The 18,361-nt window shown below is 35.6% G+C and overlaps 3 protein-coding genes across 6 annotated transcripts in view; all 3 read left to right on the forward strand.

The window, feature by feature from the left end:
* Positions 1-18,361, forward strand: part of ighd (immunoglobulin heavy constant delta) — a 790,210-nt gene that overhangs the window by 374,030 nt on the left and 397,819 nt on the right. The gene's annotated exons all lie outside the window — the stretch shown is intronic.
* LOC307154331 (uncharacterized protein) overlaps positions 1-18,361 on the forward strand; it is a 780,250-nt gene that overhangs the window by 286,775 nt on the left and 475,114 nt on the right. The gene's annotated exons all lie outside the window — the stretch shown is intronic.
* Positions 1-18,361, forward strand: part of LOC307154345 (uncharacterized protein) — a 430,222-nt gene that overhangs the window by 121,934 nt on the left and 289,927 nt on the right. The gene's annotated exons all lie outside the window — the stretch shown is intronic.

Raw genomic sequence — 18,361 nt, forward strand, 5'->3', positions numbered from 1 at the left:
TCACTTCTATCCAATCATATTCGTATGCTCATTGTATAAAAGCTCAGTACTTACACATGTTTGAGTTCGCAGATACTGAAGCGACGATTACCCCCATCCTCCCCACCACCACCAGGATGGTCCTGTCCATACCTCCCGGGGGGGTCGGCTGCGCCCTTGCCTTCGTCTTCAGGCAGGAATTGCAGATCCGATACCCTCGGATTATGCACTTCGGACGGGGCCTACGCCAAATGACTTTGTATATTATCAGCTTGCTGAGCTGTCAATAAATGTACGGTTTATTGAAATAATTCTCCCGAGTCTTTCTGGTAGAACTATAGTTTTTTGTATACTTAGTCAAAAGTCCAAAATGCCTTGTATATCATGGGAAAATGGGGTATACTGTGTTAATAGGTTAATAAATCAAGTTCATTGGTCTTGTTTAGTGCATAAACATAACTTAACCCTTTAAATGACATATAGATATATATTTTTTCTTCATTCTATTTATTTGTATTTATTTATTTTCATTTAGCTTTTTGATACACAATGGCAATATGGCTGCACTTTGTTCTGCACGATGTTCCACAACTTTAACCCTTGTGCGCTGTTCTTTTGCGGTTTACAGTCAGGCTATTTGGGGTCTGAGAGACCCCAGGCAACAAAATGTAATTTTGTAACTATATATATTTTAAACAAATGTAATTTTACTCAGTTTATGAATGTTTTTACTCTACATTTGGACATTTTTACTCCACAAAATGTTTAAAAAAAGAATAGAAAAATTCTCCAAGAAGAAAAAAAAAAGAATAAAAAATGTGCCTTATAAAATACCCACATTTCTAACTTTCATTCATGTGGATAACATGGATAATTTGACATGGTTTAGTGTAAGACTTTTGCCCAAATTTTGGAAAATGCAGTTTTAAAAGTAAAAAAAAAAAAAATCACTTTAACCAGTAGATGGCTGCAGAGCTCTAAAAGTACTAAAAGTTTCTAACTAAGTTTTTCCAGTTAGATTCATATCTACATATAATGAAATCACAATTATAACAATAAAAGTTACTTTTTGTCAAAGTTTAGCAGTTTTTGTACTGAAAAAAAAATCAGTTTTTCAATAATGTTACATTATGATTAGAATCAAACCTGATCAGGATGTTACAAAGAGAAAAGTTGGAGTTTTTAGAGTTCATCATTTATTTCAAACAGCTGTTTTTCATATAATTCTACAAATTTAAAGTGTGCCACTTTATTTCTGTCTATGTGTGTTCTGTGTTGTTTCTGATTTTGAGGATGAATTTCGTCCATTGATCAAATTCATTTGATTCTAATCATAATATAACATTACTGAAAAACAGATTTTTTTTTTTCAGTACAAAAAGTGCCTAAACTTTGACAAAAAGTAACTTTTATTATTATAATTGTGATTTCATAATATGTAGATATGAATACAACTGGAAAAACTTGTGAAAAGATGTCTTTCATTTAGTCAAAAAGCATAGTGGTGCTCTGCAGCCATCTGGTTAAAGTGATAATTTGTTACTTTTAAAACAGCATTTTCCAAAAGATGGGCAAAAATCTTACACTAAACCATGTAAAATTATCAAATTATATATATATATATATATATATATATATATATATATATATAAACAGGGTGATCACTGATTAACATTGAGGGCAGCACAGCAGATTTTGTTTAGTTTTTAAGACCCTCCCTTATTCAAATGAAGTTTGAATTGTACAGTCCATTCTCTGTGTAATAAATGCTTGGATTTTTAAAAGCTTATTCACACACCAGAAACATAATTTGGTCTGCATTGGTCTTAGAGCAGTGGTTCCCAAACCTGTCCTGGAGGACCACCAACACTGCACGTTTTCTTTTTCTCCCTAGTCAAACACACCTGATGCAACTCATCAGCTCATTATCACATGGGTTAATGAGCTGATGAGTTGAATCAGGTGTGTTTGACTAGGGAGAAAAAGAAAACGTGCAGTGTTGGTGGTCCTCCAGGACAGGTTTGGGAACCACTGTCTTAGAGGATGATGAACCTGAGTTATTTTACTCTCTTTGTACTGGTCTCATGTAAGTTTAAATCCAATCTCAATAAGAAACTTTCTGAATATGAAGATTTAAATCCAATTCTGTTTTAATTATGTGAACATTCTGTCTTAGTTCCAGTGGCACATGGTCAATCACTGACCTCTTCTGGCTCTGAGGTAAAGAAACCTGGAGAATCAGTCACACTATCTTGTGTGGTTTCTGGACTCTCCCTTAGCTGGCTGCACTGGATCCGTCAGAAACCAGGGAGAGGACTGGAGTGGATCGGCCGCATTGATGGTGGCACTGGCACTATTTTTGCTCAGTCTCTACAGGGCCAGTTCTCCATCACCAAAGACACCAGCAAAAACATGGTGTACTTGGAGATAAAAACCCTGAAGACTGAAGACACAGCTGTTTATTACTGCGCAAGAGAGTCACAGTAAGACAAAAGACTGCAGCGCCAATCAAAAACAGAAGTGCAGTCACATATGACTAGAACATGTTACATCCCTGGGAATTAAAGAGTTGCTCTCTTTGTAGATTCTCTTCAGCTACATTTGCCACTTTATACATTTAGTAAGTTTTGTTACAATAGGATGCATCAAATATGCAAACTAAATCACATGAAGAACATACAAATATATTGCATATTCTGATGAGTTAATGAAGGAGCATTTTGGACCAACTATATAGGCAACTTTAGGAAAATTAAACTTCATATTTCCAAGTAATTTACTGCAAACATAAAAATTAAGTATTTTTTTTATGTTTGTTCGACTGAAAGTTTTCATTTGACTGAAGCATGACTTTATAGTCCCAAAATATTATTAGAACATTCCAGTGATCTATGTGCAGTACAGAGGGTTTGTCTTTCTCTTTATATTTGAGCCACTGGATGGCACTTTTTTTTCTCATCACAATCCATTCATTAACACAAAAATACCTCCACTTCTCACAGCCTGCATCAAATTTAAGACCTCAAGAGATAATAGCAAGAATAAGCGGTATCTTCGGATTTGCCTGAAAACTGAAGACAAAAACAACAAAAGCTATAAAACGTAATCAATCATCAAAGCAAAATAGGTACCCTGCATGCTGGGGAATCAACACATCAGCAACATTCTTTAAAATAATTTAGTTTGCTTAAGACAACTCGGCTAAATTGTTAACATTTGGGGGAATATTGTTGGTCTAATATGTTTGTATGAACATATTTCTCATGTGTAACTGATCTCTAGTTCAAGCTCAGCAATGAACAGAGCATGCTGCAAATATTTTATACAATGTTAAATGTTGTCACCTGTATGTAAGATTTCAACTTTGTTTTTTGTAATAGAACAACAAATTATGAGTAAATGGCACAACAGAATCTTACGATTCTAGACAGTTTGTGTTTGTGTGTGTGTGTGTGTGTGTGTGTGTGTGTGTGTGTGTGTGTGTGTGTGTGTTTGTGTGAGAGAGACCTTTATCCACACAGCTATGGCTCCAAACCTTCACTCAAAAAAGGAATTTTTGCCTCTTGTTAAATTTAATTAATTAAAATAAGCAAAAGTAACACAATTGTTTAATATTTTGTCACAACTTAATTTAATTGTGTTCAAACAACCTAATATATTTAAAACTGAAGTTTACTTAATTCATTTGTGTGAAAACTACATGAATCATTTTTGTTGACAACTAATTGGGCAGTGTATCTGTAGTTCCCAGCATGCTTTGCAAGGGACTGCATTAGGAGGGTAAATTTAGGGATTAAAGTGTTATTTTATGTGTTTTTCTGTAAATGGAAAGATGTTGTTAGTTAATGTTAGTGTTTAATATTCAGTTATGTTAGAAACTTAGAGAACTTTCTGAAATGTTTTTGAATTTTGTGGTTACCATTATGCAGAAGAGTGGCGACTGTGTTTAGTTTAGGGCTGTGGGCACTCAGTATACACTATATATGCATTAAACCTCTTTTGCAGACCTGCATAAGTAATATTCAATATTACTCTGTAAAAAGTGGTTTTAATTAAACTGAAGACTAGTAGCTCCTATCATTGGAAATAACTATAGAGTCAAATTAAATAAAATTATAATGTTGGTGATTTTAGGCAGAGCAAAAATTAAATGTAGTCAACCTGACAAAACTTTTTCTAGCAGGAATGACTAAATTAATTTAAGTTCATACAACAAGATTACAACAAATCATTTCAAACCAATTAGATTTTGTTGGAAAAAATGTAATTCATTTTCGTGGAAAAGTTTTCCTTAATTTAATTACAGTTTTTACCAATTGCTTACACACGTTTTGCTAAATTTGGCTCATTGTGTCAAAACTCTACACACAAGCAAATAAGACAAAACACTGGGAAATAAACCATTCACATCTAAGTCAAATTGAAACTCTGCTATCAAAACCTAACAATCCTTTGTCAAAATGTCACTCTGATGACAAAATGATATCCACTTACATCATATAAATACACTTACAGATCAGCAGCAACACACTTGTCTACTTTATATAAAAAACTGCAGTCTTTTGTTTTCAATGTTTTTATTCAGTTCCACAGAGGGCATGTTTTCACAACAACCAAAAAATGAAATACTGTTTTCAAAATCATTACATTAGTATATTTTACAGTACAGTAAATTCAGTTAAATCAAAAATAAAAACAAACAATACACTACTGTAAACACAGAAAAACACAATTGAGCGCAAGTGGGCTCATGGATCCTGCCGTCTGTTGGGGTCTGGCCACAGGATCTCATCAACATCACAAGCAATGTCTTCTCTCACTAAGCATCAGGGAAAATATCCCCTTGTGTGCCGAATCCATCCCTGGATTGACCTCACCTCAATGTCTCCGCAGGCCTGTTCCATTGCCTGCAGAAGAGGCATACGGGCATGTGGTTGGCGGTCATATACGCACCATCTCCAAGCGGAAAAAAATTCCTCTATAGGATTTAGAAATGGCGAGTAAGGGGGCAAGTACAGAACTTCAAATTGATCATGGTTGGTGAACCAGTTCTGGACCAGAGCAGCCCGATGGAAACTAACATTATCCCAGATAACAACAAACCCTGAGCTGCTCTGGTCCATCCTGTACAACTGCATCATGAAGTGTATCTAGAAATGTGATTATGTGTTGCGCATTATAGGGACCCAGTTTGGCATGATGGTGCAGTAGCCCTCGAAGACTTATGGCAGCACACAATGTGATATTTCCCCTGCGCTGCCCCGGGACGTGCAAAATTGCCCTTTGGCCAATTATATTACGTCCCCGTCGTCTGTTTTTGCTAAGGTTGAATCCAGCCTCGTCAATGTAAATATATTCATGCGGCTGGGCAGCTCCATCCATGTCCAAGATTCTCTGTAACAAAAAATACATATTGTGGATGGCTTTACTCAAAGCACACACCTACACTACTACACATACAGAACCGACCCATCCCACCACACAGGTACCTGTGTAGCTTTCTGAATGTATCTCTGCGGTACTAATCCAGTGGTACATATTCATCTGTTACTGGACTGCACCCATTCTTTATTGTAAATGTAAAGGACTGAAACACTTACCTGTACATATTCATGTCGAAGTTCTTTGACCCTGACACTGTTCCTCTCAAATGGGACCCTGTACAGTTTCTTCATGGTCATGTTGTGCTTTACCAAGATCCGTCTGATAGTTGTGATGCTTACTCGATTTATGTTGTTGAATACTTGCCTATCTGCAAGTATTTGTTGCTGTAGCTGGTGGAGACGGATTGCATTGTTTGCTCTGACTAGGTTCACTATGGCAAGTTCCTGCTGTTGGGTGAACAGGCGTTGGCGTCCACCCCCAGTAGGTCTTATAGCCATTCTGTAGAAAAATGCAACCACAAATTGTTCTCGTCTGCTTCTTTTTTACAGTACTGTGTATACTGAACTTTACTGAATTTACCATACACAGTACTGAAACATCTCAACACGTTATCACGGTATGTTTCACAAAACTACCACTTTTGTTGAAAAAGGACTATTAGCCACCCTGGAATATAATACATGTGATACAGTAATGTGATATGGTACAGTACTGTAAATACTCTGGATACAGTCTGAGTAGAGTAGAGAGTTGAAGACATGCCTGTTTTCCAGTCGGAATGTCCTTATTATGGATGCAACTGTGAAGCGGCTTAGATTAGGATGGACTCTCTGCCCAGCTTCCCTAGTCAGGCCATGGTTTATGACATGGTCCACCAAAGTTGCCCTTATGCCATCCGAAATAATGGTCCTTGCGTGGCCTCTTTGACCACGTCCTCCTCTCTCTCTCTGTCCTCCTCTCTCTCTCTCTCTCTCTCTCTCTCTCTCTCTCTCTCTCTCTCTCTCTCTCTCTCTCTCTCTCTCTCTCTCTCTCTCTCTCTCTCTCTCTCTCTGTCTTCCTCTTCCTCTGCCTCTAGCTCTCCCTGCCTCCATGCTTGCAAAGTTCTCAAATGGCTGAACTGAGGCCTTTTTGTAGCTGGCTGATTGGTGTTCAGTTTTGTAAGTAAGTGTTTTCAGGTGTGTGTCTATGTCTTTTCAATTAACCAATGTGGGTTGTATTTTGAATAGATGTGTTTTCCCAATGGTACCCTGAGATTTCATTTTTGAACTAAGTGTCTTATGTATGAAATAGTGTGTAGTGTCTAGGAGCAAGTGTGTTGCAGAAAGGAGCAAGTGTGTTACAGAATTGCAACTAAAGTGCAAAGCAGCGCTTTTGTTTAAGGTATGGTTACACTTTGTTTAAGGTAGTAACAACAACTTAAAGTTATGTTACTTTGGTTTAAGCATGTGTCTATAGTGTTCAAGCAACGGGCAAAAACTGTAAGTTCGTTCAACAGCTTATTTTTTTGAGTGTTCGATTACTCTAAACCCTCTAAAAAAATCTATTTCTATGAAAACTATGTTATTTGGCGGATAACCCCAACTCCCAGAGGATTGTTTTATTAACTGTTCAATGTCTAACCAATGACTAACCTAATTTTAATCATCTGCTGTGTGAACTTTTTTTTCTGTGTAGCTTTTTCTGGCAGGTTTGACAATGGAAATGCTACAGTATGTAGTTCTGCTGATGGTTATTTTATGTAAGAAACTCCAATTCATCCTGAATTATTACTCCAATTCATCTCACTGTTCTATTAGCCTACTGTAAATCATCTAGTAGTAGTAGTAGTAGCCTTTATTGTCACTTAGTCACAAGTACCAGCGAAATTAGCCATCAACCTGTCCATACAAACATACATACAATATGACAAAGGGGTAGACAGAACAGGAAGACAGATAATTGGGGAAAAAAATACAGCATAACATGAGGAGAGGTGAGGAGAAAAAAAGGCAACCCCCAGACTATGCTCCTGTAGGAGTACAGTTTGGGAACAGTAAAAAACACCTCAGATAGCAGTTTAAGTCACTTTGAATATCACGCAAATCTAATTACTCAAAAATAAATTGTATTTCATAATATTGTACAAATGTTATTAAAATTATTTTTATGAAATATTACTAGAAATGTGAAATTATCAAGCAACTGTTCCTCTTAGGGTACATATTTACATTTTATTATTATTATTATTATTTTTATTTTATTTAAAAAAAAAAAAGTCAAAACAATGATGAAGATAACAGCGAAGCCTGCAAACCCATATATAAACGCTAGAGGGCGAGAAAACAACATCTCTTTTTAAAAAAGAGATTGGCTTTAGGCAGCAATAATAGGCTATATGATAGGCTATTTACAGACCGTTTTGTTTGTTTTTATGAGGACTTGATAAAGATTGTTTGTGCATTTTCCCCGCGTGTTTGTAAGGTTTTTTTTTTTTTTTTTTTTTTTTTTTTACTGTTTTAGGAGTATGATCAATTGAATAAAAGTAGGCCTGGAATGTTTGTTCGATTGTGGAAAAACGTGAAAATATGCACGTTTTTTAAACGCGAATGCAGTTACTTTTTTAACAGAATTTGTCAAGAATGACACATGACGTGCTCGCGCATGGTTTTTGCACTTGTGTGTGTCACTGTGACTACTACGGGGGCACGGTGATAAAGCCCCATACAAAAACTGTTCGGATAAAACCCATGACATATTTATAACAATTATGGAGAGCCAGATCCGTGTACATGCATGATTAAATGAATGAGAAATGTAGTCCAGGCTATTAACTCTTTATTTTTAGGCTATGTATTATTCGTTTTCGGCATATTCGGCAGGTCCTTCAGTCATAATAGAAACCCAAATCTTTAAACTAGAGAACATCTGACTCTTCTGGCAAAATCAAACAATTACTGTAACTCAGAACAATTTCATCTGTGCTCAAAATCAAATAATGCTTTCAGATCTTACATCCAGTCAAAAATATAAACACTACAGATAATTTATTAGACACTAAATTAAAAAAGGAGAACACCGCATCCAAAGCATGCAGTTACAGAAAAAAAAAATGATATTGTAACAATGACTAATTTTGCAATTTAAGTAAAAAAGTATTGCAACTTAAGTTGTAAGGTGAATCAATTTTACAGGCTATGCACTGCAAGTAGCCTATAGTGTACTGCATAGTACTGAATGTCTGTATATTCAGTCTTGCATACTGTAAAAATACAGTAGTCCAACTGCAAAAGCCCAAAAGGTCAACGAAATCTCTAAATGAAAAGCATGTATTACAGAAAAGACTTGTGCAACTGCAAAATCAGTCAGTGAGGAATTCATTCTGCCTCAACATCACATCTTTGTGCTGGGTCCTGTTGTAAAGTTTTTCTTTCTTCAAAGCAGAGACCAGGAGACTTGAGATGGATCTTATAAGCAGAAGAGATTTATTCTTCCAAGTAGTCTGTAGTTCATCATCATCATCAAGACTAACTCAAGAGAGTTGCCTTGCAAATTTATAGACATTTAGGGGGAGGGATTTACATTGAGGTTGAACAAAGCATGCAAATTAGGTATACAGGTTAAGGAACCCGCCCCAGACCCCAGCGTGTTAGCAGTATCAATTTAATCAGCATACCTATTCAAATGGTGATACTGGCCAGGAAACTCTGGTTCCACGGGCCATCCCAGAGCCATTTAAGACAAAAGGTGCGTCTTGGAGCTACTGGCTAGAGCCATTAAAGACTCATTTAAAACACAATAGAGAAAACAGGGCTGGCAGGAACTGTTATACCATTATCCTAACCTAACCTTAAAATGCTAACTTCAATATACTCAACTTTTACTGTTGCAAACTAAATTAAACATTTAATAAAATATGTAATTCAACAGTCCTCACAGGCAATGTCTCTTGGCAGGCAAAGGGAAAACCCCTATGTGCTGGATTTAGCCTTGACAACAATGTCCACACCTCGCTTTTTCTCGTCCTCATCCTCTTCCTCCTCGTCGCTTACACACACTCTTCCTCCTCTTGCTCTCAGATTGTTTCCATCTATTGTTGGTATCATTATTCAGTCCACCTGTGCACTCTGAACTGGCTCATATTTTGTACAGTTGGTTTGATCACATCATTAGAAATAAGTATGGACAATTTTGAGTCATTTTGTGTAAACGATGACAACTGTGTTTTGGCCGATTATATTAACCCTTAAACAAGCAAGAGTAGAAAATGATAAGCAAAAAATAGTTTCATGTAATTTTTTATATCATCTGGACTTAAGTAAAACATATCCAAAATAATTTTTGAAATATTTGATATATTTTGGATTTTATGAGTTGTGACTCCCAGGTCATGTTGCCTGATTAATTTACTCTAGCAGTTAAGATATCAGTAAAAAAAAAAGGCCACAATAAAATAAATGATTAAAATGTGGGTAAATCTAAAAGTAAGTCTGCTTTAAAAACATATTACAAGTTCGAACATAATGTGCGCGTTGAGAAACACGTTCAAACTGGTCGTCTTAACATGGTAAAACTGTGCGTCTTTACACGTACTAAAGTAACGCGACCATAACTGTCGCCTTAACACGACCAGAATGGGCGTGTCTACACGTACAAAAGAAACACGTAAAAAATTGCCGCGATAACGCCGACAAACAGTGCGTGTTGACGACGCGGTCAAAAATCACGCGTTTCGTTTAAAGACTTTTGGCCCCGTTCGCCTTCCATAGTTTATCCACGCGTACGTTATCCAGACGTTTATCCACACGTACGTTATCCAGGCGTTTATCCACACGTACGTTATCCAGGCGTTTATCCACTATGGAAGGCCAAAAGGGCCAAAACGTGTGAAACTGTCGTGTAAACAGTGGTCGACAGTGCGGTGAGGGTGAGAGTGCGCGCGCCGGGCGGGCTCTCTCTCTCTCTCTCTCTCTCTCTCTCTCTCTCTCTCTCTCTCTCTCTCTCTCTCTCTCGGAGGTGTGGAGAATGTTGTCAAGGCTGGATCTGGATTTTCCCTTTGCCTGCAGAGATTAGGCCTATTGTCTGTGATGTGGACAAAGTCCTCCGGCTGGACCTGACATGAAGACTTGATACAGAAGCAGAAACAATCTCTCTCACTGACCTTGATTATGCAGTTGCGCAAATTTACAGGATTTGTTTGTTATTTGTGCTTGTGCAAGATAGCCATACCAGCCAGTAAAGTTCCATGGTTTCCAATGTGCCAGCACGCAAATCACGTGTGTGGTGTGTGTAATGTAGTATAATTTGTAAAGTGTAGTGTGCGTGTTGTAATATAAATAACTTTGTAATATATATGTGTTTGTGTGTGTAATGTAGTATAATTTGTAAAGTGTAGTGTGTGTGTTGTAATATAAATAACTTTGTTATATAATATATATATATTAACTTCGAAAAACACAGCAAAACAATGCACTATCTCAGATTCATAAGGCTTAATGGTGTTATCAGAAGGGGCTCTCTAACAAATGCATAGAGGTTAAATTATAAAAAGATGCTTTAGAAATATGGTATAAGTGTACATGAAAATACTGTTTGGAGAAATGTGTAATTATCCTTACACAATTTCTATTGTGATTGTGAAAATGGTCATGCCTTTCAGGGCTTGATTAGTTATAGTTAACTTAACTGTCTAAATAGGCCCATTTAAAATAATTATTATATGTAGTTGTATCCTATATTCTGAAAAGACATTGTTCAACATGTATGTTCACATTAAAAACGTCTTTTTACAACCTTAATCTAATTAGGTTCTGTGTGTTTGAGCAAGAGCACCAAACCAGTAGGTGGTGCTAATGTCTAATAATTTACGTGTTAACACGCAATTTACGTGTTAACACGTCATTTACGCGTTAACACGTAATAACGTGTTAACACGTAAATTGCGTGTTTACGCGTAATTTGCGTGTTAACACGTAATTACGTGTTTACACGACAGTTTCACACGTTTTGGCCCTTTTGGCCTTCCATAGAAAATCAGCCTTTTAAATTCCAACCACCTGTCGTTGGGCTCATTGTGTTCTCATTCATCATCGAGCAAGGATACGTGAGTATTGCGTTTAGCTGACCTCAGCTATCAAACACAACCAACTTTAATTTCTAATGTGATTAATGTAGCATCGCTCGCACTGTTTAGTTTTTCGTTTGATTTTTCCGCTATTTAGTCTCATTCGTTTCTTTGCTCCTCTGGATTTGTGGACGTTTCCCCGGTGACACCTGCTTACGGCTACTGTCCGCCATACAGACCTGGTTTTGTTCATTAAATGTTCTGATCTGCCTTTGCTTTTTATGTTTTATTTATTATACTTAAAATAAATTTGTATATTCGTTTATTTATTTATTTTTTTCACAAATGTATGACTTTTAAGTGCAATTTGATTATATGCAGTTTTAATAAAGTTGAATTAACGAAACCTTTTGTCATTTTTACTCTTCAAAGTGTAGGCTACACTTGCAGGTGTTGATAGCCCCATTAAATAATAATATAAACAATAAACGATAAAAAGTATATAAATATCTAACAAAATGCACCATATAAAAATATTGTCAGAACGTCGTCTCTCGGTTGCTGAATGTCGCGCAACAACGTTGCTACAGCCCTGTCGCGTCTTACAATTCTACGTTGTTACAATGTTGCTAGCCCGTAGACAGCGACGTTGCCATAGCAGAAATGCAACGTGCCAGAGACGTTGCCACAACGTAAATGTGTTTGCTGGGATGTAGGCTAATTTTTATTTAAAAAAAAAAAAAAAAAAAAAAAAAAAAAACAGATGCCTGTATTAAAGAAAAAGACTGATAAATATGTATTTGGAAAAGTAGGCTACTTTCGGTGTCTTGTTCATTATATTTATTTTCAAAAGCAACAGAACTTAAATACCACCCAATTTATTAGCAACACTGGGGATATTTTGTAGTATATTTATACCGACTTCATCAGTCTCTGAAAATTCTTCATAAAGAAAACAAAGAATTGTCTTCTCAGTTGCCATAGTTGCAACTCTTGCGTCACCAGAACGGTGTGTTCAACGCATAATTGTGTAGGCTACATTTTAAGGTTAAATGCATCAATCTGGTGCACTTTGAGAGGTCAACTTAAGAACTTCAACTGGCTTCAATCCATGAACTGTGCCCATTGAACAAAGAAAAAATCATTGACTTTTACTTGGACATTGAGTGACCTTGCACATTAAGATGAAATCGGATTTTTCTCCAGTCATTATTAAAAACAAGCTAACAAAGAATGATTGATCCTGATGGGTGCCGGCTCTATGTGGGGGCCGTTTTGCATCAAAATAATATTATTTTCACCACAACCATCACGTAAATAGACAGACACAAAAGTTAGGAAACTTCAAAAGCTTCATGCCGTTTAGGACAGTCCTGTTTGTGAATAAATCCAATAATCAAAACAAAATTATAGTCTACAATTGAATACGTTGTAAAACCTTTCACGACATGCATCACTATACAGTAGCCACACACACACACACACACACACACACACACACACACACACACACACACACTTGGTGACGGGTTGTCTATGGGTGTTATGGTATCTCTACCATCTGGTAAAACACACACACACACACACACACACACACACACACACACACACACACACACACACACACACACACACACACACACACACACACACACACAGACAAAAGATAAGAGTTTGATGATAGATTAAAGGTAGATACGCTGAGGTTAGTTGTAACACGGTTGTTTTAAATAATTCCACACATGTTTGGATGACAAAACTTTGTGCATTTACTAGTTGTCATATCAACACTATATAGAAAAATTCCGTCAATTTTTGGTAGATATCCATTTATTAAACCATAGCAAAGGTAAATTTCTTACTTAAGCTAATTTTCATCGCTATTTTTGTGTTTATTTAAAATAAGACAAATCTGATCATATTTTAATCTCCTAGATGTTATTTAACAGTTGAGATAGTTATTTAATGCTTCGCTAACTAGCAGAAGACCCTAGCAGTTTTTAAATCTCGGTTGCGCAGGCGGTTTTATTAATTTTATTGAGAAAACGTGAGAAAAGGTGAATAAAGACTGTGAGTCAATGTTCAGAAATTAATAAATATTTATTTGTTTTGAACTATGTTGTATAGCTGTGTTTTCATGTGTTTGTAGTCAAAACTCAAAAATGAGTTTATATTTAATTATTAAAAATCATCGTTATTTTATATGAATACGTTTTTAATTGTATTTTATTTAGAAAATATTTAGTTTGTTTGAACTATGTTGTATAGCTGTGTTTTCATGTGTTTGTAGTCAAAACTCAAAAATGAATTTATATTTAATTATTAAAAATTGTCGTTATTTTATATGAAAACGTTTTTAATTGTATTTTATTTAGAAAATATTTAGTTTGTTTTGTATATTTTTTATTAGATCAGATAACATTTTAAGCTGTCATATGTTATGTTACAACATGCCCCTCACATGTTACAATGTGACATGAAATCTACTAAATAAACTTATGTGTTGGTACCTACAAAGTTATATTTAAAAGTTTAGAGCAATGAGTTTTTAAGGATTTTTAAACACACACACACACACACACGCGCACATACACTTGGCGACACTGTGTCTGCATTGGTGTTATTATCCCTTGTGTTAGCATTCGCATATCTTATTTTTCTCTTTTGACGGATTTGTGTGAATTAGATTATTACATATCTTATTTAACGAGATGAGATCAGGTCCGTCATACGCATTTCTAGTCATACAATCAGCTTTCAGAATCTCTACCACCTACAGAGATAGACACCATTTGAAAATGTGGCGGGAATGTGTTTTAAAATGGCTGTACAGTCTTTAAAATGAGGTTGCCTAAATCATTTACGGAACTCTATGCGAACGAAACAGACCGTCGAAACACGAATCATAAGTTAGCCTACATTATGTCTGGAAATCAACGCGAAGCAGAAGTTTCATCGGATCAGTGCTATGATGAAGATTTATCACAAATTTTAAACGATCTTTGTAAGTATTTCCAACAAAAGGTTTATTAAATTTTATGGAATGAATTTGTCAGTAACCCATGCCTAATAACGTTATATATCTTTGTTCGGTGATCAGATGACAGCTCATTCCCCGATGGTGTTTTACCCAGTGAATTTTTTCAAGGTGAGTGTTTTATTTTTAGTATCATTTTTTCTTAACTTTTTAAAAAAGGAAAAAAACTTACACTCTTTACAATAATTCAACAGGTATTCCAGAGGACACAGTGGCTCACAGCACTATCAGTGCTGTGGAGTTATCTACATTGGTTGCAGAGCCGGACAGTAACGGAGTACATTTACTTGAGTACAGTACTTAAGTACAATTCTGAGGGATCTGTACTTTACTCGAGTATAGTTTTTGGAGAGTACTCATGACTTTACTCAAGTAAATTTGAGAGGCAAATATTGTACTCTTTACTCCACTACATTTCTATACATAACCGTGAGTACCCGTTACTTCTAAAAAAAAAAAAAAAAGGAAAAAAGAAAAATCTTAGAAACCCTCAATTTGTTGTTTCCCTCTCAAACGTGATTGGATTGCGCAGGCGCCACTGATTGGGACAGTCTATCAGCAATCACCTTCAGCTTTCCGCCAAAGTCAACTCCATGGTCAGATTTAGATAAGAGACGAAACCATGGACGAAACAATGGATGAAGACGCAGCAGGTCCATCCCGGGAATGTGCCAACCCGTGGCCCCACCTCGCCAGACTATTTCAATTTTCTGAACAAGCTAATGATAGTTTTCGCTTCAAGTGTTTGCTGTGTTTACCAATGTAAGCACTGTGGCAGTAGTAATGCAATATTTAGAAAATGTACTCTTGTACTCTTGATACTCAAGTACTTTTAAAAACAAGTACTTCAGTACTTTTACTTAAGTAGACATCTGACTGTAGTACTTTTACTTGTACTTGAGTAAAATTTAGCAAGGGGTATCTGTACTTTTACTCAAGTAATGAAGCTGTGTACTCTGTCCGCCTCTGATTGGTTGATGTTCCCGGTGTGTCAGCCTACGAGGACATCACCCCATCTTCCACCCCTGAACAGTATGCCTACGGTCAATCAGATCAGGAACCAACGTGCAGCTACGGGCCGATAACTTCTACCGAGCGCATGAATTTCCGTGTATCCGGAAGAGGTGTGAAACGCCTCCGCGATGTCTATGGGGAATATGATTCGATTAATGATAGCCAATTACACTATCCTGACGAGGGTACGTTATATTTAGGGTATTTATTTTTGTCTTATCATGATGTTTTTATTCATTGAATTTTAAAATAATAAATGTTATTTTCCAGAACAAAGCATTCCTGTAGACGTACTGTCCACGTATGATTACCATGGGGCTTCTGGAGATGCTTATAGAAAACGGATCGCGGGTTCACATTACCTGTGTTCCAGTCCCAGTGTAAACTCATCGGAATATACCGGTAAGTCGCTATACATTTTATTGTATTTTGTCTATTAAACATTTCATATAATAAATTATTTTTATGTTTGATCCTAGAACAAAATTACGCCGAAAGAGAATTGGAAATATTCTTGGATTCCCAAGCAGCAGTGTTGTGTCAAGTCAGCGATTCTGTGTCAGAATCGTCAGACTCCAATGATGTTAATTCTGTACGGAACGACCCTCCGTTATTCACCGAACGAGATCTTCACAGACTGAGTTATGATACATTACGCAGTATCAATAGAAATGTTTTGGATATTTTAGGTAATGTAGCACAACCATTAACCTACCAGCAGATGGAGGAGATTACATCAGAGTCGCAAAGAGACGTCGTAACGATTCTTCATAGAATTTTAGATCAACAAAATCAACACACGAATGAGTTAAGGAACAGTGTTGAATTTTTTGGGATCTGCCATGGGCAATTATTGGACGAAAACAGACAATTACGGAATGAGCTATTAACCGTACATCAGGAGATTGAACAGGTGAGAAGCGATCAACAAATGTTAACAATTGCATTGTCATTCATTTCTGAAAATCTAAACGTTGTTCAAAGAATATTGAGAGAATTACATGGTCCTTTTATGAGAAGGTAAATCTCGTTTTTTTGTTTTTTTTTGATTGTTGTTCTTTTTAAAACAAACTCATTTGATTGATGTTATTTCCCTATGATTTTTGTACATGTTACGTGTATGTGTAACTGTATTTCTACTACATTTGTTGTGTGTAAACATTAGTTGGTAATATTAGACTACTCGTGACGATGTAGGCTACATACATTTTAAATATAACAAATCCAAACACGTACTCTTTTAGTGGAAAAGTATTATTGAAATGTTATTTACACTTGTCACCATGTATTCAGTTATTTTCAGTTCTAGGAGCTTGTTGGGTTTTTACATATTCCTAACTGTCGCCACTCACCTGTCACCCTTCTGCCGGATTATTGTTAATAAACTTTGTGTTGAAATATATTTGTCTACCTTCCAGTTTGTCAGTTATAACAAAAAGAAAGGTTGATTCTTTTAAGAATTCCTGGTAACATTTATTTTAAGGTGACATATTTATACGTTACTACATTTACTTAATAGTAATAACAGTAAATTACGTTACAAGTAACTAACCATAAGTCAAATCCTAACCGTAACTATATAGCAGTTACAATTAATATTAAACAATACAAAGATTATATAAGCTCTGTACAATCAGAATACAAAATGTGAAACCGGGTCATCATTTGTATGCTTTGTGTATTTATTGTAAACTATACTTTTCAACCCTTTTTTCTAGTGATTTGGTCTTTTGAATCTTACACAAATGTTTGGACACATGTGATCTCCGTATAAAGATGATGTTTTAAAGTTAGTTCGGCTTTACAAGACCGTGATGCATCGCTACGGTGTGACAAATATGTAGATGTGTAAAAAATACAGCCAAAGATTTATGCACAACTATTCACACACACACACACACGCTAAGTAGGAGAATAACTACTGTAGATTGTGAACATTCCATTATCTGTTTATCTGGGGTCTGAGACTATCCTTACCTCATATGTTTCTTTAATTTGTGCAGGATGTTGAAGTGTTTTAGTTAAAAAAGGTATTAGTTAATAACAAACAAACAAACATTAAAACATTAAAGCACCATGGAATCATACTAGTGATATATAAACATGGTATAATTACAGATTGAAAAAAGACCTCCATAATATTTTCTTTTAGTAAAGTGTATCACCAAGCACAAAGTTCTGCGTTTGTAGGTATGATCTCACAAAGATTACAACAATATTACTTATGTTTTGCTTTCCGAGTGCTTGGATGCTTTGCGAGACAGTGAAAGATATATATTTTAGCTAAAAACTAAACAAAATTTTATAGTGCATTGTAATGTTAAAAAGTTTTGCTTAAAACTATTCACTTTATGTATTATTTTTTAACTGTTGTTGTTTGATATGTTTGATATGTTGTTCACGTTTGAAACATAATTTACCATTTTTCTTGTAAATTAGTTGTTTGTAAATAAGTTGTTCGTGAAAGACATTCTATAACTTGTTTTAAATTATTTAACGTTGACTTTTTTGTTTTTAACAGGGTTTAAAATCTGTATATGTAAGAAGACATTCTTGTTTACATTTTTCTGATAGGCGTAGCATTTTAAATACTAGTCTATCACCTCTGTATTTTAAAGGTCTGTATCATTTTATTAAAGTTAGTTATTTTATTATTAAAGTTGTATGTGAAAGTGTTACATGTGTGTGTGGAAAATGTTTGTCTACCGCTTACGTTTCACAGTTTTAAAGTTAAAAGCACATCGTTTTGAACAGAATCATTATTTTTTACTCCAAAAACGCGTTCTCAAACAATGATCGGATCTCTCCATTGGGTTGTAGTGAATAAATCAGTAAGTTAGTGAATATAACTTAACTAAAGCATGAATTAACTCTAACTTAACTAATAATTTAAACTATTAATTTTA

The sequence above is a fragment of the Squalius cephalus genome (genome assembly GCF_949319135.1).
Source record: "Squalius cephalus genome assembly, chromosome: 1".
NCBI lineage: Eukaryota > Metazoa > Chordata > Actinopteri > Cypriniformes > Leuciscidae > Squalius > Squalius cephalus.